This window comes from Bos grunniens, chromosome 24 (assembly GCF_055505025.1).
Source record: "Bos grunniens cultivar Pamir isolate PY7600 chromosome 24, Bosgru_T2T1.0, whole genome shotgun sequence".
Classification (NCBI taxonomy): Eukaryota; Metazoa; Chordata; class Mammalia; order Artiodactyla; family Bovidae; genus Bos; species Bos grunniens.
Window position 1 is genome coordinate 40,832,390 of NC_141188.1, and position 26,462 is coordinate 40,858,851.

General features: G+C 44.4%; 1 long non-coding RNA gene across 6 annotated transcripts; it reads left to right on the forward strand.

Annotated features, from left to right (window-relative positions):
- Nucleotides 1–7,024: 7,024 nt before the first annotated feature.
- Nucleotides 7,025–24,298, forward strand: LOC147346117 (uncharacterized). 6 transcript variants are annotated; one of them, XR_015153466.1, is made up of 5 exons: nt 7,025–7,092; nt 7,596–7,698; nt 11,609–11,755; nt 14,548–14,659; nt 21,753–22,970. It is a non-coding gene; the product is annotated as an uncharacterized LOC147346117 (long non-coding RNA). The 6 variants fall into 6 exon arrangements; XR_015153464.1 differs by lacking the exon at nt 21,753–22,970 and adding an exon at nt 18,316–18,610; XR_015153465.1 differs by lacking the exon at nt 21,753–22,970 and adding an exon at nt 24,197–24,298 and having other exon boundaries at nt 7,036–7,205.
- The last annotated feature ends 2,164 nt before the right edge of the window (nt 24,299–26,462 follow it).

Consider the following 26,462-nt stretch of genomic DNA (forward strand, 5'->3'; position numbering starts at 1 on the left):
TTTTCCTCTATCACTTACATGAAGGCTGTACTTCCCGGACAAGCCAACACGGTCAGAACACTCTACCAGGAACACTTAAGAGTCTGGCCAGCAGTCATGTGACACGCTTGGGCTGCTCTTTTCAAAAAAAACTTTTGGGATGAGTAAATTCAACTTTAATAATTTCTCAAAGTGACTGAATATGGACTTTAACCAAAGGTACTAAAACTTCCTTCAAATTTTATCTTTTGGGGAGGCTAATTTTGCTACAGATACTCTAGTCATTCTGCTGCTGCTGCTGCTAAGTCGCTTCAGTCATGTCTGACTCTGTGCAACCCCATAGACAGCAGCCCACCAGGCTCCCCTATCTCTGGGATTCTCCAGGCAAGAACACTGGAGTGGGTTGCCATTTCCTTCTCCAATGCATGAAAGTAAAAAGTGAAAGTGAAGTCGCTCAGTCATGTCTGACTCCTAGCGACCCCATGGACTGCAGCCCACCAGGCTCCTCCATCCATGGGATTTTCCAGGCAAGAGTACTGGAGTGGGGTGCCACACAAAAACAAACTCAAAATGGATTAAAGACCTAAATATAAGTCCAGAAACTATAAAACTTTTATAGGAAAACATAGGCAGAACACTCTTTGACATAAATCACAACAAGATCCTCTACGACCCACCTCTGAGAATAATGGAAATAAAAACAAAAACAAACAAATGGGAACTGATTAACCTTAAATGCTTTTGCACAGTGAAAGTGAAAGTGAAGTCGCTCAGTCGTGTCCGACTCTTTTTGACCCCGTGGGCTGTAGCCTACCAGGCTCCTCCGTCCATGGGATTTTCCAGGCAAGAGTACTGGAGTGGGGTGCCATGGCCTTCTCCCAGGGAATCTTCCCGACCCAGGGATGGAACCCGAGTCTTCCACATTGCAGGCAGACTCTTTACCCTCTAAGCCACCAGAAAAGCCCTTTGCACAGTGAAGGAAACTATAAACAAGCTGAAAAGACAACCCTCAGAACGGGAGAATCTAATAGCAAATGAAATAACTGACAAAGGAGTAATCTCTAAATCACACAAGCAGCACATTCAGCTCAGTACCAGAAAAGTAAACAACCCAATAAAAAAGTGGGCAGATCTAAACATTTGACCAAAGATGACATACAGATGGTTAATAACCATGTGGAAAGATGCTCAACATTGCTCATTATTAGAGAAATGCAAATCAAAACTACAATGAGGTATTGCCTCATTTTGGTCAGAATGGCCATCATCAAAAAAATCTACAAACAATAAATGCCAAGGGTGTGGAGAAAAAGGAACCCCCTTGCATTCTTGGTGGGGATGCAAATTGATACAGCCCCCTTTGGAGAACAGTATGAAGATTCCTTTAAAAGCTAGGAATAAAATTACTGTATGACCAACAATCCCATTACTGGGAGAGGGTGGGACAAATTGAGAGAGTAGCATTGAAACATATACATTACCATGTGAAAAACTAGATAACCAGTGGAAATATGTTGTACGGCACAAGGAGCTTAGATCCACTGCTCTTGACAACCTAGAGGGGTGGGTGGGGTGGGGTGGGAGGTGGGAGGGAGGTTCAAGGGGAAGGGGACATATGTATACCTATGGCTGATTCGTGTTGATGTATGGCAGAAACCAACAATATTTTAAGGCAATTATCCTTCAATTAAAAATAAATTAAAAAAAAGAGGGAGTCATAAAAAAAGTAGTCTTTGAAACCTTTAGTCACTCCACAGAGTACATAACTTGTTTAAAAATCATTGTCCCTTCTAAGGATATTTAGAACATTAGAATTGAAGTGACATAATGGATTACGTATGCAACCTCCTCACTTGTTGTCCTGATTTGCATTTTCATGCACAAACATGATGATATCACCCCCCATGCAACATCTTTTCCTTCCAGAATCCTCTGCCCTACAGAGACGGATCCAGGACCTGGCTGAGCTGGGTGTGTGCTTGCATTTGTGCTGGGCACAGACAGCATGCTGGGTGCCCTGTGGCTCCTGGGCTCACTCCAGTGTGATAGTTACCTGTGTACTTGTCTGTTATTCCCCAGGACAGTGGGTGGTTTCTCATCTTACCTCCTGTACCCCCAGCCCAGCCCAGGCAGGCCTCATACCCGGTAGGATAAAAATCAACACAGCAAGTGAGGGCAGGGCTAAGGGTGGAATTTCAGGGATCAACCAGAAGAAAACTATGATTATTTGGGGGCTAAGATGTTGAGACACCCAAATCTTATACCTGCTGGGAAGCTATGTACCTTGTGTTCTTGCTGCATCCACCTTGTCTGGACAATTCTTTTTGAAGATACATATCACACACTCTTGGAGGGCATTGGCTAGGGCTTGTCCATTAGTCAATCAATAAGTATATTCTTTATTATCTTCTGTACATTCCACTAAGTAATATATAGAGATGGGCTAACTCTTTCATCTGACCCCCCAGAGACTGCCCCTGGAATCAGCACTACATCCACGCCATTTCCTCAGTTGAATGAATTGACCCCATCTAGCTGGGGGTGTCTCTCTGCCACCCTAGCCCATGTTAGGGTCTGGGAGCAAAGTGATGGTAGTCCACCTCTGCTATTGTGAGTGTCTTCCCCACGTCAGTTGTGCCTCCAGATACTTTCCCTATTGGATTCAAGCGAGCAAGTCAATAAATTGGAAGGATAAAGCCAAGGATTAACTTTCAAAATATTTTAACCACTCTTCTCTGCTGTCACCTGTGTTCTCATGTTTATCACCCGTCTCATTTAAATGTTTACAAAAATATTCACTGTAGTTAGAATTTTAGGAAGAAGTGGACTGCATGTATATTTCAATCTGCCATGTTTAACTGGACTTATCTTCACCTGACTCTAAGAGATTAAGAACTTACGTAAGGCCAGTATAGCTCAGTATGTGGCATGGCTAGAATTTCAACTCTCTAAAAAGGAAAGAAGACCAAACACCAAGGATGTCAAACAAGTCAATCCTAAAGAAAATCAACTCTGAATATTCATTGGAAGGACTGATGCTGAAGCTGAAGCTCCAATGCTTTGGCTACCTGATATGAAGAGCCAACTCTTTGGAAAAGACCCTGATGCTGGGAAAGATTGAGGGCAGGAGAAGAAGGGGGCAACAGAGGATGAGACGGTTGGATGGCATCACCAACTCAATGGACATGAGTTTGAAAAATCTCCGGGAGATAGTGAAGGATATGGAAGCCTGGCATGCTGCAGTCTATGGGTTTGCAGAGTTGGACACAACTGAGCGACTGAACAAGGAAGGAAAGAAAAGGAAGATAAAGAAATTAGGGCTGAGATTGTGCACGTGTCTGGTTAGAGAATGATGGGTAACAGAGAGATGAGCTGGTCATCGAAAGTGCTGCTATGAAGCGTGGAATAGAGGGGAGGGAGCAGCCGCGGGTAGTGTCCTTGGACAGTGATTCCACCTGACTTCTTCATCTGTTTCTCTGGCCATCTTTTCTTTCTCTTCTCCTTCCTTCCCTCCATGGATGTGTAGACTCCCAGGTGAGAGGACTGAAGCTAAATCCTGGGCACAGGGTCTCATGAGACAGAGTTTTGTGCGTGTCTTCAGAGAGATCACAGTTTAATGGGATTAAACAACACTTATAGGGCAGTTCACTCAGGGCACAGAGGAGGGATACAAATCTAGCCTAATTTTGAGCAACGGAACGGTTGACTCCTCTGACTCTGCCAGAGTTCCTGTCTTTGGACTCATCTGTCCTTCAGGTCCATATCATCTGTCATCCCGATCATCACTGTTAGCATCACAACTATTTATAGGTGTTGATTAGTCGCCAAGTCATGTCTGATTCTTTGCAACCCCATGGACTGTAGCCTGCCAGGTTCCTGTGTCCATGGGATTTCCCAGGCAAGAATCCTGGATTGGGTTGCCATTTCCTTCTCCAGGGGATCTTCCCAACCCTGGAACCGAACCCTCATCTCCTACATTGTGCCAGGTGTAGTCTGTTCGCCTGGTACCACAGTAAACCCAGCACACACACACCACACACAGTATGTGTGTATTTAATTTAATTCTCACAACAGTCTAACAAGACAGTTATTACCAGTTTGAGAAAAGTGATGTTTAGAGATTATGCAAATCATCCAAAGTCACCAATCAGGAAGCCTTCCTGGTCTGCCCTCTTCCTCTGACTTTTTAGATGTGCCTGCCTAGTACCCAAAAAAGGTCATTGTCATTGTGCTTAGCCATCACAAATTTAAACATTCTGAAATGTATGTATATTTCTAGATCGTGTGCTTCTGGGAACCATTCCATTTTTATCTGTGTGTGCCTAATGCCTAACTCAATATTTGGCACAGGATTTAGAACTCATTAAATAAATAATTGCTTACACAAGGGAAAGCCAGGATTTGAACCCAGATTTTTCTAACCACAAAGCTCATGCCTTACCATTGTATCACATTGTGCTACATTCTCTCTCCTCGCTGCTCCATCTCCCCCCACGCCCCTCCATAAATTAGGGTTTGCCTTTCTCTCTCGATTACCATCTATCCCATAAAAGCTAAGTCCCAACTGACAATTATTTTCCTCTCTCTCTGGGAAGACTGGCGATTAAACCAAAAAGCACAGCCACATCTTTTTCAAAACCAAATAAATGCCTTTTGGAAAAAGCCCTCATTGCTTTCAGATGCAGTTGCAGAACACATGTGAGCATCAAAATAAACTTTTTGTTAGAAATATTAACTACATTATGGACAGAGACTTAAGATTCCATCTGTTCAATGGGGTTTTCACTTAATTAGAATCTTTTGAAACCAGAGCCACAAATCACTGTTCCTATTGGCCACACGTGGAAATATCTCGCTTCAACAGAACCCTATGTCCAGTGACACCTGCTATGACCCTGCAGTTTGTCTACACAGAACTGCAGAAGGCAGCACAGATAAGCTATGGCCTGGACTTGACTCATCAGCAGTCAGTCAAAACTCCTGCCAGTTCACAGGAGCTCAAAACTCAGGTGAAAATAGCAGTTGGACCTGGTGCTGGAATGAAGACACCGCTGTCTCCTCCCATTCTTTGCCAGGTCCGTTTTTTTTTTTTTTTTTTTTTTTGCCAGGGTTTTAAATGCCTGCTTTTGGAGGCAGAATCACAGAGACACAGACCTGGATTCTGGGGACACAGAGGGCTAATATGCTGGCTGTGCATTTGCAAACTGGAACCTTGGCAAGTATGAAGCATCTGAATCCTAAATCTATTTCCTTGTCTGTGAAATAAGACAGTGCTGCGAAGAGTAAATAGGAATGCATGTAAAACAGTAGTGCCCTTTGGCCAGACAGTGGTCTGGCAAAGACTCTTCATTCCTCTTGAAAGGAGATAAAGGATCACACATGGAAATACCATGTGTGTGTGCATGCTTAGTCGTGTCTGACTCTCTGCAACCCCATGGACTGTAGCCCACCAGGCTCCTCTGTCCATGGGATTTCCCAGGCAAGGATACTGGAATGGCTTGCCATTTCCTTCTCCAGATGAGCTTGGACTTTGTAACAAGTTCAAGGTGCATTAAGCAATATCACTCTCCATTTTAAAAACATTTTACAGCAGTTATATCTATTCTTTCTATATCCTTGGTGGCAAGTTTGGCTTTCTAAGCTGTACTTTCTCCTTGAGGACACAAAGATAAAAGATTAGCTCAGAACATCAATGGCAACAACAAGATTGGAATCCAGAACATTCATCACCAATGATAGCTGAACCTTATGGTCCTAACTCAAGCAGAATGACTACAGACAATCTGAATAATGACTACACTAAAAACGTTGTCAAATCAGGCTCATAAATTATGTTGTAATAGAATATTATAAGTTGGCTACACTGAAAGGCAAATATCAATCTTATGGTTTGTACTTAAGAATAAGTTAACAATTTCATTCACCCATTGATGGAAATGACTAAGAACTAGTCCTCCAACTTAGATTTTTTTAAAGCGGGAATAGAGTTAAACTCAGAAGTATGTACTGTCTTCCCCAGGGGCTCAGCAGTAAAAAATCCACCTGAAATGCAGGAGACGTGTTTGATCCCTGGGTTGGGAAGATCCTCTGGGGGAGGGCATGGCAACCCATTCCAGTATTTTTGCCTGGGAAACCCCATGGACAGAGGAGTCTGGTGGGCTACAGTTCATGAAGTCAAAAACAGTTGTCTAAGACTGAGCACAGAACACAGAAGTTATGTACGAGGGAAAAAGAAAAATGTATCAAATATAGGTTTCTGGGTACAAAATAATAAAATTCTAATGATAGATCTTGGGAAATTCCACGAGTCTTCATTTAAGTGAGAAAGTGATCAGGTTGCTTTAATATCTGACCAGTTAGCTTTTCTCCCAAACGGCCAAACTCATGCTGAACTCAACGAGTTTAGTATTTCATGTCTTGTTCTCACAACTGCTTTATGTAAAAAAACCCACATTAGGAAAATAACAACAGACCAGTTATCTAGACATGCTCAGCAGCTGGAAATTTTGTTGAAATGTAATTGACTCCCCATTCTTCTGTCAACAGATGTAAAGCAGGAAGACAGTGTACAAAAATCATTGGCTAAAGATTACGAAGAGCCTCAAAGAATCCAAATAATAAAACTCCTCCTATAACATAATGATCTTTCCACCATGCTTTTGTCCCAGTCTTTCTCAGTCCCACAGAAAGGAATAAAAAATGTAGTGTCCACCACTGTGGGTGCCCCAGCTACAATTTTTGCAATGAAAGATCATGAACTGTGTCATAAAATAGAGGCCTTAATTATAGTCATTTAACACATTGTAACTCACCAGTGATTTTTGCATTCAGTGTGTTTCAAACAGCTGAGCTTTAAGTATGTGGAGATTCGTTCACCACTTCCTTATTATCCATGGGCCTCTGCAGCTGTGCGGCCTCCTAACTATGGTTTTCCTACCGAGTTTAATGACTCCTTGGAAGGAAGATGGAACCAAGGAAACCGCAGTGAAGGAAAACACCCAACTGGAGAGAAAGTTAACCCAGGTGTGAAAGTGGGTGGGACTGTGAATAACGATGAAAGAAAGCAGGCATCGAGCCTCATGGAAGGTGGGGTCCAGCCCGGCTGAACGTCCTGTGAGCTCTTGTCTCTTATTTTGGGCTCCTGGAGTGTATGCAGGTTGGGGAACTCAGAGGGTACTTTCCACAGATAAACCCCGCCCACCCCCAGCAGGGGTGTGAATTGCAGGGTGAGACAACCCTCTCGCCTCCTCTCGGACTTAACTTGATCATCCCCGTGTTGAGGCCACTCCACTAGCAGCAGTGGGACAGGGAAGCCCATTGTCCCCCAGAGGGGAACAATGTTACCCAAGAGGGACATAAGCTCTTCCTGAATTTCCCTCTATTTTTTTTCTTTTTTAAAAATATTTATGTATTTGGCTGTGCCGGGTCTCAGTTCTGGCCTGTGGGGTCTTTGATCTTGTCGAGGCATGAGATCTCTCAGTTGCAGCATGTGTGATCTAATTCTCTGATCAGGAATTGAACCTGGGCTCCGTGCAACGGGAGTTGGCATCTTAGCCACTGGACCACCAGGGAAGCCCTCCCTCTTTTTCTGAAATATATTTCCCTCCTTGTTACAGAAATGAAGAAAGTTCTCTCGGCCATTTAAAAATAGATAAGCAAAAAAGGAGGAGAAGGAGAAAAGGAGAGAAGGAAGAGGAGAAGGAGAAAAAGAGAGAAAAGGTACGAGAAATTGCATTAATGCCACACTTCAGACAAAAGCATTGTTAGCCCCTCAGCCCTTATTCTTGGTGAGAACAGCCTTCTACACAGACTCTATGCACATCTATTATCATTCCCTTATGACACAGCCCTGTGGGGGGTTTCACTACCTAGGAGGCTATGCCTGCTTTAAATCTTCCTGATAAGTATTACAAAATTGTGCTCTAGAAATCTAGTTATTTTATATTTGTATCAGAAGAACAGGAGTGAGCATTTCCTGACACATTTGCTTACAGAGAATGTTATATTTAACTTGCTAATTTGAAAGCTGGAAGCCAATTCCTAGTCGTTTGACTTCAAGTTACTTTAACATGCCCTTAAATTTTCACCTCTGCTTTTCCATCCCCTTGGGGGTTGGTCCTGGAGAGATTCTCTGAATTTCCATCCCCCTTTCTCTCAGGCTGACATTTTCAGAGAGGATATTCCTGTAGAATGAAGTAGAAACCAGAAGAAATTGTTATAGAAAATTAACAGAACATAAAAAATTTAAAGTCGGAAGACTAAGCTAATCTGTCACTGCTTATCTCTAGGCGGAGAGAAATAAGAGCATGGGGACACAAGGAGAAAACTCTCAGAGCTTGTGTTCAAAGTATGCATTGTTTCTGCTTTCAGTTCATTGGTGAAAGCAAGTAACATGATATTCATGGGGCAGAGATGTTTAATTCTCTCAGAGGGAGACATCCATAGGAAGGGGTGTATGGGGAGGGGAATCAGTACTTTGAAATATATCATCCACTATATAGTATGCAGGTGTCTAGTACTTTTGTTCTTGCATATTTTGTTAAGATCTGGTCAATTCACAGAAAATGTGATGACCCTAATATTACTCTTGGGGAAACCAGGACTCGGAAAATGAAGCAGCATCCCTATTGCCTGGGAGAGTCCTAACCAGTCTGCAATTATGTTAATTCTGTTGTTCCTTCTTGGTTTTTTTTTTCTCTTCTCTCCCAAGCCCAGCCTTTTGATTCACCTTCTGATGCTTTATCATATCCTCTGATAACAAGCTCTCAGTATTACACTTAGGCTTTTCTATGGAATGTGTGCTCAGTTGCATAGTCGTGTCTTTGTGGCCCCATGGACTGTAGCCTGCCAGGCTCCTTTGTCTATGGGATTTTCCAGGCAAGAATACTGGAGTGGATTGCCATCTCCTTCTCCAGGAGATCTTCCTGGACCAGGGATTGACCCACGATTCTTGCATCTCCTGCATTGGCAGAAGGATCCTTTATTACTGAGCTACTCGGGAAGCCCCCTTTCAAAGAAAGGGGTGCAAATAGAAAGGAAAACCAGCCTTCTGTGTCTAGTTGAGAAGGCCTTGTATTTAACAGCTTCTAGATGTGACTGAAGCGACTTAGCAGCAGCAGCAGCAGACAGCATATTAAAAAGCAGAGACATTACTTTGCCAACAAAGGTCTGTCTAGTCAAAGCTATAGGTTTCCAGTAGTCATGTGTGGATGTGAGAGTTGGATCATAAAGAAAGCTGAGCACTGAAGAATTGATGCTTTTGAACTGTGGTGTTAGAGAAGACTCTTGAGAGCCCCTTGGACTGCAAGGAGATCCAACCAGTCAATCCTAAAGGAAATCAGTCCTGAATATTCATTGGGAAGCACTGATGCTGAAGCTGAAGCTCCAATACTTTGGTCACATGATGTGAAGAACTGGTTCATTGGAAAAGACCCTGATTCTGGGAAAGATTGAAGGCAGGAGGAGAAGGGGACGACAGAGGATGAAATGGTTGGATGGCATCACCAACTCAATGGACATGAGTTTGAGCAAGCTTCAGGAGTTGATGATGGACAGGGAAGCCTGGTGTGCTGCAGTCCATGGGGTTGCAAAGAGTCAGACACGACTAAGCAACTGAACTGAACTGAACAGATCATTAATATCTCATTTCTTAGAAGAAATTGAAGTGTTCAGCTGGGGGGTCTTTCTGTGCCTCTCTGGACTCGGCCTCCATCTGGTACTGATGGAACGAGACTTTAACATGGAATTAAATTTGGGCCTCCTGGGTTAACCTCGTCCTCTCCTCATCTCAGAGAGAAATGGACCAAAATGCAAAATTAAGAAGCAGGTGAGAACCCAGACATTACACACTATTCAATTAATATCTGCTTTGTCGAAAAGGGTGTGTGTGTGTGTGCTTGCTAAGTCATGTCTGACTCTTTGCGACCCTATGGGCTGTAGCCCATCATGCTCCTCTGTCTATGGGGATTCTCCAGGCAAGAATACTGAAGTGGGTTTCCATGCCCTCCTCCCGGGGATCTTCCCGACCCAGGGGTGAAACCCATGTCTCTTTTATCTCCTGCATTGGAAGGTGTGTTCTCTACCATTAGCAACACCTGGGAAGCCCCATCAAAAAGAGTACCTCAAGTTTTTTGGCATAATCTGAACGTCTCTTTAAGAATGGGGTGATAATTAAGGTTAAAAAAAATAGCGTGTGACTTGAAATGGAATAGAATGTGGCTGAGACAAAGCTTCGGAGAAGGCAATGGCACCCCACTCCAGTACTCTTGCCTGGAAAATCCCATGGATGGAGGAGCCTGGAAGACTGCAGTCCATGGGGTTGCTGAGGGTCAGACACGACTGAGCGACTTCACTTTCACTTTTCACTTTCACTCATTGGAGAAGGAAATGACAACCCACTCCAGTGTTCTTGCCTGGAGAATCCCAGGGATGGGGGAACCTGGTGGGCTGCCATCTATGGGGTTGCACAGAGTCAGACACGACTGAAGTAACTTAGCAGCAGCAGCAGAGATAAAGCTTGGAGTTGCTAAGAGCCCTTTTTGAAATGCCCATGGGCAGCAAATGTGCAAAATAAGAGATTTTTTTTTTCTTTTGGCAAGTGAGGCTTTGATCCTGTAACCTTCATCCATATTTAACAGCAGTTGATTTCAATTGACTCCCCAAACCTTCAACCTCATTTAACTTACCTCTATTTACCAAAAACATAAACTCCTCATTCAAGCTAGAAGAACGTGAGAGAAAAATAGGCTGAAAAGGCAGGAATCATGTAATAACGATCCAGGAAGCAGTGAAAGCCTTGCAGCTATGATCACCAGGGGAAATCTCGAAATAATGGAACGACTATCCATCTTTTTGGGTATGCCTGCATTACGCCATGTACTGCTTATAAAACACTGAACACTTTCTGAAGCTCCAGAGAAAGATGGTCAAATGTGTCTTTACTTTATTAAATTTTCTGTTTTCAGTTTTATCTCTGCGTGATGTTTACCATCAGAGAAAAGTAACATCATTTTCAAGGAATACCCAGGGGAGGGTGGTTGTTTCTCTTGGAGACCAGGAATGCTCACCAGTCAAGTGTGGTGTCAGACATTGAAATAAACAAGAGATCAAAGGGAATATTCATCCAATTTTAAATGTTTTGAAGAAGACTATTCCCTTGCTGAATTGCTTGGTGTGAATGAGATAAGCGGCAAATAAGAAAAAAACGTACTGAGGAGCAAGAGTTGAAGAAATTGCACAAAAAGCAGGTATAGCTACATGCTATGATGACGTATATGCTGGCTTTAAGTAGCTGACTTAATTCTAACATCCTCATCGGCTTTTTAGAGTTTAAGTGGCAATTTTGTGTTTGCACAGCACCCTGGAGACTCAGACTTCTTGTGAGCTTGCCATGCTCTTGCTCGACTCTGTTGGTAGAAACTTTCTCATGAGTGTTGAAACTTAGGGGTGAAACTGATTTTAAGATGTTAAATTAGATTTTACTACTTCTTGATATTCATTTCCTCGTTAACTTTTTTAATAGTTTTTTTTTTTACTTCATTTCCTCATTAAATATTTTGGGGGGGATATGGACCACTTTTAAAGTACTTATTGAATTTGTTACCATATTGCTTCTGTTTTATGTTTTTAGGGCACAAGGCATGTGGGATCTTGACTGCCCAGCCAGGGACTGAACCCTCATCTCTTGCTCTGGAAGACAAAGTCCTAATCACTGTTCCGCCAGGGAAGTCCCTACTACTTCGTTTGCATAAAAGCAGAAATACTATAGCTTCTTCTGGTAACTACTCTAGGATACAAATCTTTCTCCCAATTGGTCTTTTTTATCGAAAACTGCCAAACCTAGCTATCACGTTTAGTCTTCACTTATGCTGTTCTTGTTTCCACTTGAGCTTCACAGTCAGAGGAGGTTAGCACTGCCCTCTCCCACAACCACACACACAGACACACACATTCACCACCATTGTGTCTAGAAAGGTCACATTTTCTTTGTACCCCTGTGTAGCTCATGTTCCATCTTGTATCTTAGAAGTCTGGGTACGTGATATGTCTCTCTCTCTCACCAAGAAGGTACTATGCTGTAGTGATTTATAGCAAGGCTGGCAAATGTTTTCTGTGAAGGGCCAGGCAGTAAGTATTTTAAACATTGCAGGCCTTGTAGATGACTTCTCAGCTCAGCCACTGCAATGCAAAAGCAGTCAGAGATGGTATGTAATCTAATGTGCACGTCTGTGTTCCAATAAAACTTTATCTATAAAAGCAGGAAGCTAACAAGAGTGGCCTACGGGTTTGCTGACACTTGGCTCAGAGTGTGGACTTTTGTTTTTTTTGTTTGTTTATTTCATATATGATATTATACATGTTTCAATGCCATTCTCCCAAATCATCCCACCCTCTTCCTGTCCCACAGAGTCCAAAAGACTGTTCTCTATACATCTGTGTCTCTTTTGCTGTCTCGCATACAAGGTTATTGTTACCATCTTTCTAAATCCCATATATATGCGTTAGTATACTATATCAGTGTTTTTCTTTCTGGCTTACTTCACTCTGTATAATAGGCTCCCGGTTCATCCACCTCATTAGAACTGATTCAAATGTATTCTTTTTAATGGCTGAATAATACTCCATTGTGTATATATACCACAGTTTTTCTCACTTTCTGGCTCTGTGCCTTTGGGTAAGTATCGAACTCCTCAATTTTCTCATCTTCACAAGAACAACGATCACACTGACTTGATAGGATTGTTTGGAAGGCTAAATTAGCTGATACGCATAAAGACTGATGCTTGCCTGTGATCTCAGATGGTCTCTGCCTATTAGGAACTTCTGATGTTGATGACAGTCACAAGCTGGTTCCACCTGTGATGAGTTCAGTGTGTCATTCATGTATCATCCACTCACACCAAATATACTGACCCTCTGGTGCTCTCTAGGCAAGTTGTTAAACATTGAAATAAAATAATTGAAATTCCCTATCAGTATTAAATATCCACTATGTGCCAGACATCAGACACAATGTTTTTTTATGTGATGATCTCATTTCATACTAACCATCCTGGGGCAGGGAAACAGAGGAGGAGATGAGACTCAAATCATGTCAGTGACTCAGCTCAGGGGATAGGTAGGGGATGGAGAAGAGGTTTGAGTCCAGATGCATGGTGCTCACTGGCCACCCTTGGCTGCCTGCTCCGTGTATCAGGAGCAGTCCCTTCCCTTAGGAAGCTCTGCCCTAAGCACTGCCTGACCCACACTTATCTCCTTGCTTTCTCCTCCTCTCTCAAGAAGATTCGATTGAGAGAAGAAAATCATTCTCTCGGGACCAGAGAATTAAAAACAAGAGCCCACGAGCAGCCCAGTCATTAAAGTATTAAGTTTCACATCGATCCCAACCTGGGGCTAATAGAGCTTTTCAGGATGCACCCGCCAACCCTCAGCACCACCTCCTCTCTGTCCCAAGGCCTTGTCATACCCAGTGGATGTGTCAGACAGTGGCCACCAGTTTCCATTTGGAAAACAGTACATCTGAGATTTTAAAATTCCTGACACTTGGGAATGAGTCAGCGAATTTTGACTTTTAAGGCCAGCCATGCTGGACTCTCAGAATCACGTTTTCCACTTTCAGGAATAGACCTGTGTGCCTTGAGGATTGATTTGTCATTGCCTGGTTTTACCTTTCTGCCTGGAAAATAAAGATATCATGTCCCTTTCTTGATTTCAGCCAAGTCAGAAAGCAGTAAGCGGCAGGGCCATTTTGTGGGAAAAACCACCAGACTCAGGGGACTCTATGTTTTAGATGTGCCAGCTTGAGTCAATTTACAGAAGACACTGTCGTCTCTCAGTGACCCCACTGTCGCTTTCATGAAGCCACAGTCACACAGGGGTGTGCATGAGGGCAGAGGAGGAATGAACAACGTAATGGCTTTGGGATAAAGCATAGTATCGGTACTTTCAGAAAGTGGACTTTGGGTGAGATCTGTCATAAAATTGTGCAGATATGCAGAAGTCTGTTTGCTTCTCTTACATAAGGAAGGACTACATTGCTCTACAGTTGGGTGCGCTGGTTAAAAAGAAAGAAAAAGAAATAGGGAATAGGTATGAAATAGAGCCCCAGCCACTCTTACCATCGCTCTTAAAGAATTAACCACTTCCTTGGGCACCTAACTGAACAAAACAGAGATAACAAAAAAAGTGGCCTTTTCTGTAGAAGTCAGACGACACCAGTCTGTTAGAAGCTGTTTCAAACAGAAAGCTTGTTTCTTCATCTTGGAATTCTATAAGCACCCTCTCTCTCAGGTTGGGTCTAAGAAAAGATCAGGATGCTGCAAAACTGCCTAACCTAGATTCAGGGATCCACGACATGCAATGCAGGAGACAGGTTTGCTCACACTCACACCCAAGGGGAGACTCACGGGACACAGTCAGAAGAGAAAATTTGGTGGCAGGTGGTCACATACCAGTGTCTAGATCTGCTTTTCTAAACACATACATTATCTATTAATTCTCAGAAAAATAGATTTAAATAGGTAGTTTTTTTTTTTTAAATCATGCTTTATGTTTTAAAACATTGACCAGGAAGCCAAGGAGGAGCAGGAAAATTACCTCCAATCACGATTTGGAAGCACAACCTCAGCCTGAAGGCCAGATGCGGGATCTCCAGAGGCCAGCGCTGACCCCAGGATGGCAGGTATGGTGGGAACAGAGTGCGAATTCAGTTTGATGCTGGAATTTGGGATGTTGACGGTAACTCCCTGCAGGCAGCTGAAACTGGTCCCTGGGAGGGGAGCCTGGCACAGACCTGGCCATATGGAGGTGAAATAAAGCCGAGCTCTGGAGTTCTGGCTCCCTCCCTCTGGTCTCAGGGGCCTCCCCTATAAAATAAGGCAATGGCCTCAGAAGAGCACTTTTAAACCCTGGTCTCAGAGCACCAGGCAGTGCTTCTTGTTTTATGAATAGGAGACTCAGCTGAGGATTTTAGTAAAATGAAGATTCTCAGGCTCTCTCCTGGGACTCTGATCTGATGGGTTGCAAGTGGGGAGGGGTGGGGTATTTGCAGAGGACAGAAGTCTGGGACTCCAGCCAGGAACCTAGGACCTACTTTGACAAGTGTGGCTTTGAGACAGGCTGGGACCTGGGACTTTTTGCTGCAGTGCTTGCACCTGGACAAATGTTTCCTCCTCGAGCAATAGAATACAAAGAAACTAGAAGGGACGAAGGTCTTCCCTGGTGGCTCAACAGTAAAGAATCCACCTGCAATGCAGGAGATGCAGGAGACGTGGGTTCGATCACTGGGTCGGGAAGATCCCCTGAAGAAGGAAATGGCTACCACTTCAGTATTCTTGCCTGGGAAATCCTGTGGACGTGTTGTAGTCCACAGAATTGAAAAGAGTCAGACATGACTAAAGTGATTGAGCATACACTCACGCATACAAGGGACTGAAAATAACTATTAATATGTGCATGTGCAGTTGGAGACAGATTACAGACAAAGATATAAAGACCAAAAAGCCCACTTCTGAAGAGCTGGGAACAAAAGCAGGGTACTGCTCCTGCCCCCTGGACAAGACACCACAAAGAGGAAGGGAGATCACCTAAGCCACCCCTTTGGCCAGCTCCCACAACACACCCCTACTCTCACCCCACATAAGGAACCAGCTCACTCTGCCTTGGGGAGCAAGCGAGGGAACCAGTTACTGTTCTCGATCCTTCTGCTGCAGCAGGGACCCCAGTAAAGCCTGGCTGGAATTTCTTGTCTGGCCTCTGATCAGTTTCTATCAGTTGGGGAAGACCAAGAACTCTGGTTGGTACCAGCTTTCCATTGCTCCCTCCCAAAGTTTACTTCATTTGCCTTGTATTTTCAACTTCTCTCTCTCTCCTGTTCCATCTTGCTTCCAAATAATCTCAAGTCATCTTCTCCATCTCGAGAGAATTACGGGGAGGAAACTCAGGAGCAGGGCCCCTGTATGTTTGTCTTTATGGGACACTGACTCCGAATGCATAGGAAGCAATACGTATTAGCTGGGTTGAAGCCTTCACATTTCCACATGTATTATCAATGTACCTGAAATTTATATCCTAATTAAAAACTCACCATTGGCTAAGAATCTATTAACGGGGGAAGGCTCATGTCAAATTCATTAATGAGGGTCATTCTGCTGTCAACTTTATTTGCTCATCTGAACTGAGGTTACCTTAGTTTTATGCCATCATTACTATTTGTCAATGAATAATAATGATCTTGAATTTCACAGCTATGTGAGATTGCATTTTCTCTAATAATTGTTACAATTGATATTTACACACGTTTTTTATTCCTACAACAGTCCTGTACTAATTAACATTTTTTTTCATACTAATAGTTGTCATGAAGTCAAAGTTCTCAGGGTGACTCCTGGTAAGAATCATTTGCACTTGTACTTCCAATGTGCACTTGACCTTGGGAGCACTCAGGACAGAAAGCTCAGATCCCCTAGGACAGCACAGGTATTTGTCAGGGGGTGAGAAAGCTACTCGAAGAGGTGCGTTTTGAATTGCAATTGAAAGTGGGTGTGACAGAGTCACCGGCTCGGACCCCTCCTGGAGAGGTGGCACCATCACTCCGGCCTTTCTCACTGAATCCGTGACAGCATCCTTTCACAAACCTCTGATTGCTCGGCTGCTTCCACACGTCTGCTTCTGAGGGCCTTACAGACCTGTTCATAGCCTATCCCCTCATTTTGCAGAAAAGCTCCCCCACTTCTGCTCCCCGCCCTTCCTGGTTCTTTCTGATGTGTCTCTGACTCAGTGTGACAACCTGGTCACCAGGTGTCCATCCAATGCCTGGGACTGACACCTGGGCCAGGGGGTGGGAGGGGGTGGGGAAGGGCTCCTGGCTTAGCTCAGTTTCCCTCATCCCACCCTCTGCTGACCTTGGGTCTGTGGAGGCTCCTATGGCCAATGACCACATCTCGCTCCTCTTGTCATTTCAAGTCATCAGGTTCTTGTTGCTGTTTGGTTCCTAGGTCGTATCCGATTACAATCCTATGGACTATAGCCTGCCAGGCTCCTCTGTCCATGGGGTTTCCCAGGCAAGAATACTGGAGTGAGTAGCCATTCCCTTCTCCAGGGGACCTTTCCACTCAGGGATCGAACGCGGGTCTCCAGATTTTTTTTTTTTTTTAACCGTCTGAACCACATGCTTCTTTAGAGATTAGTTAAGAAGAGGGAGTTGAAATTTGAAATCACCCTGAGGTTCTCACTTCCCTGTGGTTGGGAGCAAGATTAGGTCAAGCTGAGGCTGGAACTCAAGGGTGGGAGCCTGGTCCTCCGGGGACCCCCATATGGGAGGTTGCATCGTGGTGTAGCAGGGCGAGTGGGGTTGGCGCTGGGGCCTGCCTGTGTCTGTTCTCACTGGAAAAACCCCTTAACTGTCTCTGGGACTCATTTATTCATCTATAAACCAGGTAGATGAAAATATCTGTCTTGCTGTTCTCTCCTCAGTCTTAGGAGGAATCATTGAGACAGTGTCCGTGGACTTACTTTGCAAACAGAAATCAATTACACTCTGGCTAGGGCAAGGAATCCTCTTTGATCTGCCCTTTGATCTTGAACTCCAGCCCTGCACCTGCTCTGCGCACTGATCACTGGGCGGTGGGTAGGGCCGGGCTCAGGGGTGGGGTTGGCTGCCCACCCCACCTCCCCTCTGCCACCCCAGATCCTGCTCCAGGCCAAGGGCTCCTCAGGAGCACCCTGCCAGGTGCAGAGGCGCGGTGGCCCCTCCGTGGCCTGGCCTCTCACCGCATTGAATCTATTCCAGCTATTCAATAGGGATAATGAGCAGTAAGAAATCCATCCGCCCCGCATGGACCCCGTAATCCTGACCCCATTTAGCAAATCTGATGATACTTAGCATATCAGACTGTTGGCTTTCTTTCCAGCAAACAGTGAAACATGATTAAACTCTCTCCTCATTTCCATATTAATAGCACACCCGCCTGAAGAATTCAGGAAAGCACATTTCTGGAAAAACTCAGTTTTGGTTTAAAATTTTCCAGTGTTGCAATGAACAGCGAGCAACTGACCTGCAGAAATATCCCCTCCAGTCAGGGGCTCAGGGTTCCCCAGGTGGCACTAGTGGTAACCCGCCTGCCAATGCAGGCAACACAGAAGACATGGATTCGATCCCTGGGTTGGGACCATCCCTTGGAGAAGGGAATGGCTACCCACTCCAGTATTCTTGCCTGCAGAATTCCATGGACAGAAGAGTCTGGTGGGTTACAGTCCATGGGGTCACAAAAAGTCAGACATGACCAAGTGACTAACAGTCACTTTCTAGGTCCCAGGCTCCCTAATCGTGTCTTTCAGGCCGACATCCAGTCTCATGGCCTTCCTCGTGGAGATATGGCTGAACTAAAGAGCCTCTTGATGAAAGTGAAAGAAGAGTGAAAAAGTTGGCTTAAAACTCAACATTCCGAAAACTAAGATCATGGCATCCAGTCCCATCACTTCATGGTAAATAGATGGGGAAACAATGGAAACAGTGAAACTATTTTTGGGGGCTCCAAAATCATTGTGGATAGTGACCTCAGCCATGAAATTAAAAGACACTTGCTCCTTGGAAGGAAAACTGTGACCAACCAGCATATTAAAAAGCAGAGATATTACCTTGCCAACAAAGATCCATCTAGTCAAAGCTATGGTTTTTCCAGTAGTCATGTATGGATGTGAGAGTTGGACTGTAAACAAGCTGAGCGTCAAAGAATTGATGCTTTTGAACTGTGATGTTGGAGAAGACTCTTAAGTCTAAGTCCCTTAGACTGCAAGGATATCAAACCAGTCAATCCCGAAGGAAATCAGTCCTGAATATTCATTGGGAAGCACTGATGCTAAAGCTGAAGCTCCAATACTTTGGCCACTTGATGTGAAGAACTGACTCATTGGAAAAGACCCTGATTCTGGGAAAGACTGAAGGCAGGAGAAGAAGGGAACAATAGAGGATGAGATGGTGGATGGCATCACCAACTCAATGGACATGAGTTTGAGTAAGTTCCGGGAATTGGTGATGGACAGGGAGGCCTGGTGTGCTGCAGTACATGGGGTCACAAGGAGTTGGACATGACTGAGGGACTGAATTGAAAGCCCCATCCTCACCTCTTAGTATACTTCCTGGAGGGGGCACAGCGGTGGCCTCTGGAGGCAGGCAGGGCAGGGTCCATGTCTTGGCTCTCTGGTGGGCAAGCCATCTCATTTCAGGCAAGAAGCTTACCAAACACTGTTTTCCCACCCATTGGAAAGCAAATCATAACATTATTTGCATTGATCTACTTCATAAGTTTATCATGAGGAATTGTAAATAAATGATGTGTAGAGCACTTAGCTCAGTGCCTAGAATACAGTCAGTTCCCAATAAAGGTTGGCTACTGTTATTTTGTTTTTGCTGTCTTGAATAATGTATCACCACCATTCACTGTTCCTCTCAGCAGCTTCTCAACAGCAGTGAAGACAGGGCAGTTTCTAGCTATCAAGCTTCCCTCAGTCCCTCCTGCAACCAGGGGACAAGGAAGAGGGAAATGAGACAGACTCCTTCTGCTTCTGCTCTCATACTGTGTTTGGGGGTGAGGAGATGCACTTTTTAGCCCTAAGTACCCACTGGCTCAGCGGTAAAGAATCTGCTTGCAATTCAGGAGACATAGGAGACACAAGTTCAATCCCTGGGTCGGGAAGACACCCTGGAGGAAGAAATGGCGACCACTCCAGTGTTCTTGCCTGGAAAATCCCATGGACAGAGGAACCTGATGGGCTACAGTCCATGGGGTCACAGAGTTGGATATGACTGAACACACATGTGCACGCACCGTCTTTTACCACATGGGCGAGTACTCAGTTTCTTAAAGCTCTAAAACGCAGGGATTCCTCAAAAACCCTGCTTCAGGTTTCTTGTATTCCTGAGGATGGATTCAGTTAACGATAGTCACAGAACTTAGTTCTACTTCTGAACCCTGCCATCTGCAGTCCAGATTTTCTGCTCAGATAATCCATGACTCTTGCTCTGTGAAGCATTTGGGGCAGTGGTCCCCAACCTTTTCGGCACCAGGGACTAGTTTCATGGAAGACAACTTTTCCATGGACTAGGGGTGAGGGGATGGTTTCTGGATGATCCAAGTGCAGTACATTTCTTGTCCAGTTCACTTCTCTTATTATTAACATTAGCTCCACTTCAGATCATCAAGCATTAGATCCTGGACATTGAGGATCCCTGATTTGGGAATTTTCTTACAAAACACAAAGCCATGAGAAATGTCCCTCTTTGGTTTGGGATTGGGAGTAAAAAGGATGAAGGGAAGGAGGATTAAGAGGGTCCCTCTCTCTGCTCTGCTGTTGTGCTGACTTTGTCCACATTAATTTCTAGATCAGTGACCCAGGGCGTGCCTGCCTGAGCCCACCCCAGTGAGGCCATAGGGATCCTCCCAGTGGTGACCACAGAGCTAGTCCCATTGTTGTTGTTGTTGAGTTGCTAAGTCAACTCTTTTATGACCCCTGGAACCGAATCATGCTAGGCGCCCCTGACCTCCGCTATCTCCTAGAGTTCACTCAAATTCATGTCCACTGATGATATCTAGCCATCTCATCCTCTGCTGCCCTCTTCTCCTCTTGCCTCCAAAATCTTTCCCAATATCAAGCTCTTTTCTAGTGAGCTGGCTCTTCACATAAGGTGGCCAAAGTACTGGAGCTTCAGCTTCAGCACCAGTCCTTCCAATAAATATTCTGGGTTGATTTCCTTTAGGATGTACTGGTTTGATCTCCTTGTAGTCCAGGGGACTCTCAAGGAGTGCCGTAATTCGAAAGCATCAATTTTTCAGCCCTCAGCTTTTGTTATGACCCAACTCTCACATCCGTACGTGACTGCTGGAAGAACAATAGCTTTGACTCTACTGACCTTTGCTGGTAAAGTGATGTCTCTGCTTTTTAATACACTGTCTAAGTTTGTCATAGCTTTGACTATTCCTGTACTGCTTCCCAATTTCATCCCTGCCACAGGCTCATGGCTCCCTGTGTCTCTGAATGTTTGCCTGGGAAACACCGAAAGTGTGAACTGAGTTTATAAAGCTGTGGGTTTAAGAATAGATTTCAAGATGCTATTTTTTCACCAGCCTATGAATCACTTCAACTCATTTGCAAACTCAGCTGTCTGCCAAAGGAAACTCATTTTTGATGACCGTGGAGAGAATGAAAGGCTTCATGTATGAGGCTTTCCTCTCCTATAGTTATGAGCTGTCCTTCCCAGAGGGGTAAGAATAGGCAGCCATGTAACTTAAAGGTACCAACTCCCATGAAATAAAAATATATCTTGAACATAAGACAGTGGACACAGCCTCTGGTTTTCAGAACTCTAAGGCATTTTATCAGACAACTTTATTCTGATCTTTCACCAGAAGTAGGAAGATGAATATTATAATTTTAAAAAAGGATTTGATAGAGTTGCCCTGTGCCTTGATTGACCAAAGAACCATTTGTCTCACCACCTGGTAATAAAAAGCATGTCTGGAAGATACTTCCTCTGGATCAATGTTAAGTGAGGGAGTAGATGCTGATATGGAAGGTAGTCGGTGAGTCCTTGACAGGTGGAGAGATTCATGTCTACAGCAAATGAGATTTGCTACCCAGGGTGGGTCTCAGATGCACTGTTTTTATTTTATGAGATTTTGCTGCCTTTTTGTGTCTCTGGGATTGTTTGCTGAATTGTGCCTCCTCAGCTTTCTCTGCTCAGTCTGCTGTTTTTTTTATACCCTGATTTGGAACAGGGAAGCTGGGTCCAGCTAATGATGATGAAAGATACGTGAAAAAGGCAACCAGGCACGAAGCCAGGATTTAGGTCGTCCATTCGCGTCGATCATCCCTGTGCAGCGACTTCCTCACCTCTTAGAGGAGCCTCCCAGACTGGGCCTGGAAATCATCTCGTGAAGTGCAGCATGTCACGTCACGGGAATTGTGGACAGCTGCAAGATGAACTGCAGCAGGACTGAGATACTGCTGGAATGCTCCTGTTCATTTGCTGCAATAATTGTACAAATGGTGCTGCCTCCCTTTTTCTAGCATGTTTTCTTTTAGCAATTCCAGATAGGGCTGTGTTTCTAAAAATTAATCCTGTTTGGGCCACCAGAGATCAAGCCTATCAAACTGACTTTAGCGAGTGATCAGTATATAAAGCCTACTTGAGACATGAGTGTTGGAACTGTGCTGTGGGGTAGGCTTTAAACATGGGCCCAGAAGGGCTTCCCAGATGGCATTAGTGGTAAAGAATCCACCTGCCAGTGCAGGAAATGCAAGAGATCCGGGTTCAATCTCTGGGTTGGGAAAATCCCCTGGAGGAAGAAATGGCAACCCCCTCCAGTATTTTTGCCTGGAGAATCCCATGGATAGAGAAGCCTGGCGGGCTACAGTCCATGGAGTCACAGAGAGTCGGACACAACTGTGCAAACGAGTCAGAAGGGAAGCGAGGTATTAAGTGTGAGCTCAAAAGCAGGTCCCAGTCTGTGCTGAATAGAAGGCAGTTGTTCCAGCTTCCCTCCTGGCCCCAAAGAACATCTTGGCTGAGGCTGATCAAGTTCCGAACAGATGAGAGGGTAGAAAGCAACTCTTTGAATTAACGGGTTTGAATTAAGGCCAGCCTGCATGCCTCACTGTTCTGCAGTGTGAACCAGGTTTTTTAAAGTGTAAACAATGAGAGGGCAGGAGGCAAATCCTATGTTTGGTGTCCAAGGATCAGTTACAAATTATCTTATTGATTTTTAGATTTTTTTTTTTTACTCCCTGGGCCATCAGCCTTCCTGCATTGCAGACCCAGAGCAGAGAGCAGTTTGGGAGGGGGAGGGGAGGCCCTGGGGATCTTCCTGGGGAGGCAGAAGCGTCCTGCAAGCTTGGCGGTTGGAGGTTGGGTTGGATGTCCATCCGTTGCTCGACATCATCAAAAGCTCTGTTGGCAGCAGCACGAGGGGGCAGCAGGACACTAGGTGTGTGCACGCATGTACTGCCTGATGTAGTAGGTGTGTATGTACACCTATGATACAGGGCTTGACGCACACAAAATGCTGGCGGTCTGTGATGCTTTCCTGAGGATGGGGACTGTCTTTCTCTCATCTCTGAACATCCCAGTGGCTAACAGAGTGCTTTTCCTAAATGAGTCACAGAGATGAAACCAACATGTAAGAAAGAAGCCAAGTGACTTCCCTGGTGGTCCAGTGGTTAGAGTTTACGCTCCACTGCAGGGGGTGCAGGTTCAATCACTGGTTGGGGAGCTGAGATCCCGCATGCCTGGTAACAAAAAAGTCAAAACATAAAACTGAAGCAATACTGTAACAAATTCAATAAAGACTGAAAATGGTCCACATCAAAAAAAAAAAAAAAGAGAGAGAGAGAGAGAGAGAGAAGGATGCTCAAAGTTATAGCCCTGAGTCCACTTTTTGGCAAAATACAACCCCTGTGCCACCCTCAAATCCATACATGACTACTTGAAAAACCATAGCTTTGACTAGAGGGATTTTGCTGGCAAAGTGATGTCTCTGCTTTTTAATATGCTGTCTAGGTTTGTCACAGCTTTTCTTCCAAGGAGCAAGCATCTTTTAGTTTCAATTATTTAACTCAGTTACTAACCATGGCTCTTCCCACATGTCAATATGCAACCCTGGAAACAAACAAACATCCCAATCTTAGCTCTGCTCTCCCCTAGCCCAGGGGAAAGTCTTTGGGATTCAAGAAGATGTGCAAAAAAGAGGCCCTCAGTGGAGCTGGTGCCAGAGACCTGGGTCAAGCTGAGTCATGAGGAATGTCAAGCTGATGCTCAGAAAGGCCCTCCTCTTTCTACTCGGCAGCTTCATGGGACCGTGGCTCATATGCCAAGGTCTCTAGTCCTGCTCTGAGGGTGAGGACACAGGCTGGACACGTGGTTGATCTTTGCAAACGGTCTGGGGTCCTAGTCACAGGAGAGGAGTCCTGGGGGAGATCCTAAATTTCTCCTCAATCATCATTTTGTTTGGATTCATCTCCTTCTCACTGGTTCGCCCCCAAGGGACAGTGACAAATGCCAACTACCCCCCAGGAGGAATGGAGCCACATTTCAGTGTTTCAGATGAAGCTTAGTTTGCTTCATCCGAAAGGATGGAGAGGGATAATGACATATCCAGGGACACCTGCTCCAAGGTGTTCATAAGACTCTGTTGATGGTAGGTTTTTCTTTCTTTTTTTAAAGGAAATATTCGTACTTCAATTTTTATCCTGCCCACATCAAAACAGCAACAATGAACACATTGAAGTTAACTGTCACCATATCAGCATGGAATCATTTATCATGTTAACGGTAAGCATCCCCCTGACACTGTGGGAATGGTATGTTCCATCCTGATTAAGACAAGCACAGAGGTGGGGCTGGGGTGGGCAAGAAGATGACCATCTGTGGCCTGGAAAAAAGAAGCACCCCAGAAATAAGATTGTAGGAAGAGGTTACTTGCCATCATTTTGCTGAGTTTTTCTTTTTCTCCCCCAAAGAGAATACTTACATCCATGGTATTTCTGCCTCAAGATGCATTTAATTTCTGGCTAATTGAGTCAGATTACAAATCAAATCTGTTTAATGTAAACAGAAATCCAGTTAGGCTTCAACCTTCCACCTGAGTCACCCTGCTAATTAAATTCCTGATTTATCAGCTTCTCTCTCTTTCTCAGTCTCTCTCGTTCTCTGTCTCTCCCTGTCAGATTGCCTTGGTCAGTTCACCCTCATGACTTCCCAAGACAGAATTGAGCTGGATGAATAGCCCCCCAACATCTGGCAGCCCTTGATGCTCCAGTTTGGGGGATCAATTCACTCTAACTTGATCAGCATCGTGGCCAATACGGCCCCACCCAGTGAGAGATACTTCAGCACATGATACACTCCTTGTCATATTTTGCAATGTGAGTTTACTGTTGAAATACCCTTTCCAGAGTATGAGGCATTGATTCTGACATTAAAAAGACCCTGTGAGTTGTGTAAAACTGGCGCTATTATGATTATTGCTGGAGGTCAGAGAGACTAAAGGCACCTGATCAGTGTCACAAAGCTAGTAAGTGGGAAAGCCATGAATATGGATATGATGGTTTTTTCATTCAAAATGTCATGGTTTGGGACTTATTCTTTTCAACTACATCACTAAGAAGATTGAATCTCACTAGCACTAATTGTGAATCTTAAGAGAATCTGATTTTATAGGTAATAATCTGAACCTAAATAATGATGGAGAGAGCATCTGAATGGCTGGTGGAGTCATCTTGGGTTTCATGGCTTTCTGCCGAGTTCATCTTGCTTCTGGTGTCTAACCACAGTGGACAGCTGAGGGCACTGTGTTCCTCAGTATTTCTCTGGAGGCCCAACTGAAATGCAAATGTTTTTACTGGGGTCCTGGGAAGGTGGGAACTAACCAAAACACACCCACTGGCTGCCACTGTAGATGGAGCAAGACTGAGAGACCATAGGGAAGGCAGGACTCAGTGGGGATGGAGAGATTTGAAGAGAGAACCTGTTCACCAGGTTCTAAGGAAGAAGTCTCAGCTAGACTAAGGGTTGCCCAGTGCATTATCCCAGCAGCCCAGCCTTGACCTGTGGAGGGGACCAAGGACAAGGCAGAGAAGGACAGTCGTCATCAAAATCACCCCTCCTGCCCAACAATTTTTTCTTGAACTGGCAGGAATTTTGCAGTGTCTCATTTCTTTTTAAGGACAAATTCTCATCAATTTCAGGAACAGAAGTTCAGGATAAAAGTATTTTTGTTCAATGTATATCTCACTTTCCAGTGACTGACATGCCCTCTTTTAATGCTAATTAGAAACCAAACCGAATGAAATACTTGACTTTGACATATTGTAGTTATTTTAAAAGACTTTTCAACTCCAGCACCCAAAACACAAAACCAGTTATCCAAAAGGCTATTAGCATGGCCCTCCCACCACCTTGTGGGCACAGGGAAAGGCTAAATTAATCAAAATGGTAATTGCACTGCAAATCAATTACTATTTAGGATTATTCCTACTGAACTTGGGGAAGCCCCAGTGGCTCAAGAGGCAAAGAATCCTCCTGTCAATGCAGAAGATGTAAGAGATTCGGGTTTGATCCCTGGGTCGGGAAGGTCCCCTGGAGGAGGGCATGGCAACCTGCTCCAGAATTCTTGCCTGGAGAATCCCAGAGGACAGAGAAGCCTGGTAGGCTACAGTCCATGGGGTCACAAAGAGTTGGAAACGACAGAGTTGACAAGGCAACTACTGCACTTGACCATAAAACTATTCATATTCACTAAACTGTTTTTCTTTTTTTGCAAAAATAAGCCCTGGCTTATAAGATACCCTCTTATACATGCTCGTGTGTATGCGCACACACACATCCTGGGCTATTAGCCGAAAGGCGATCATCTCCCTCATTTTCTCAAATAGCATATATCATTCGCATGGAGCCAAAGCATAATTTGAATGAAATAGAATGCAATTTT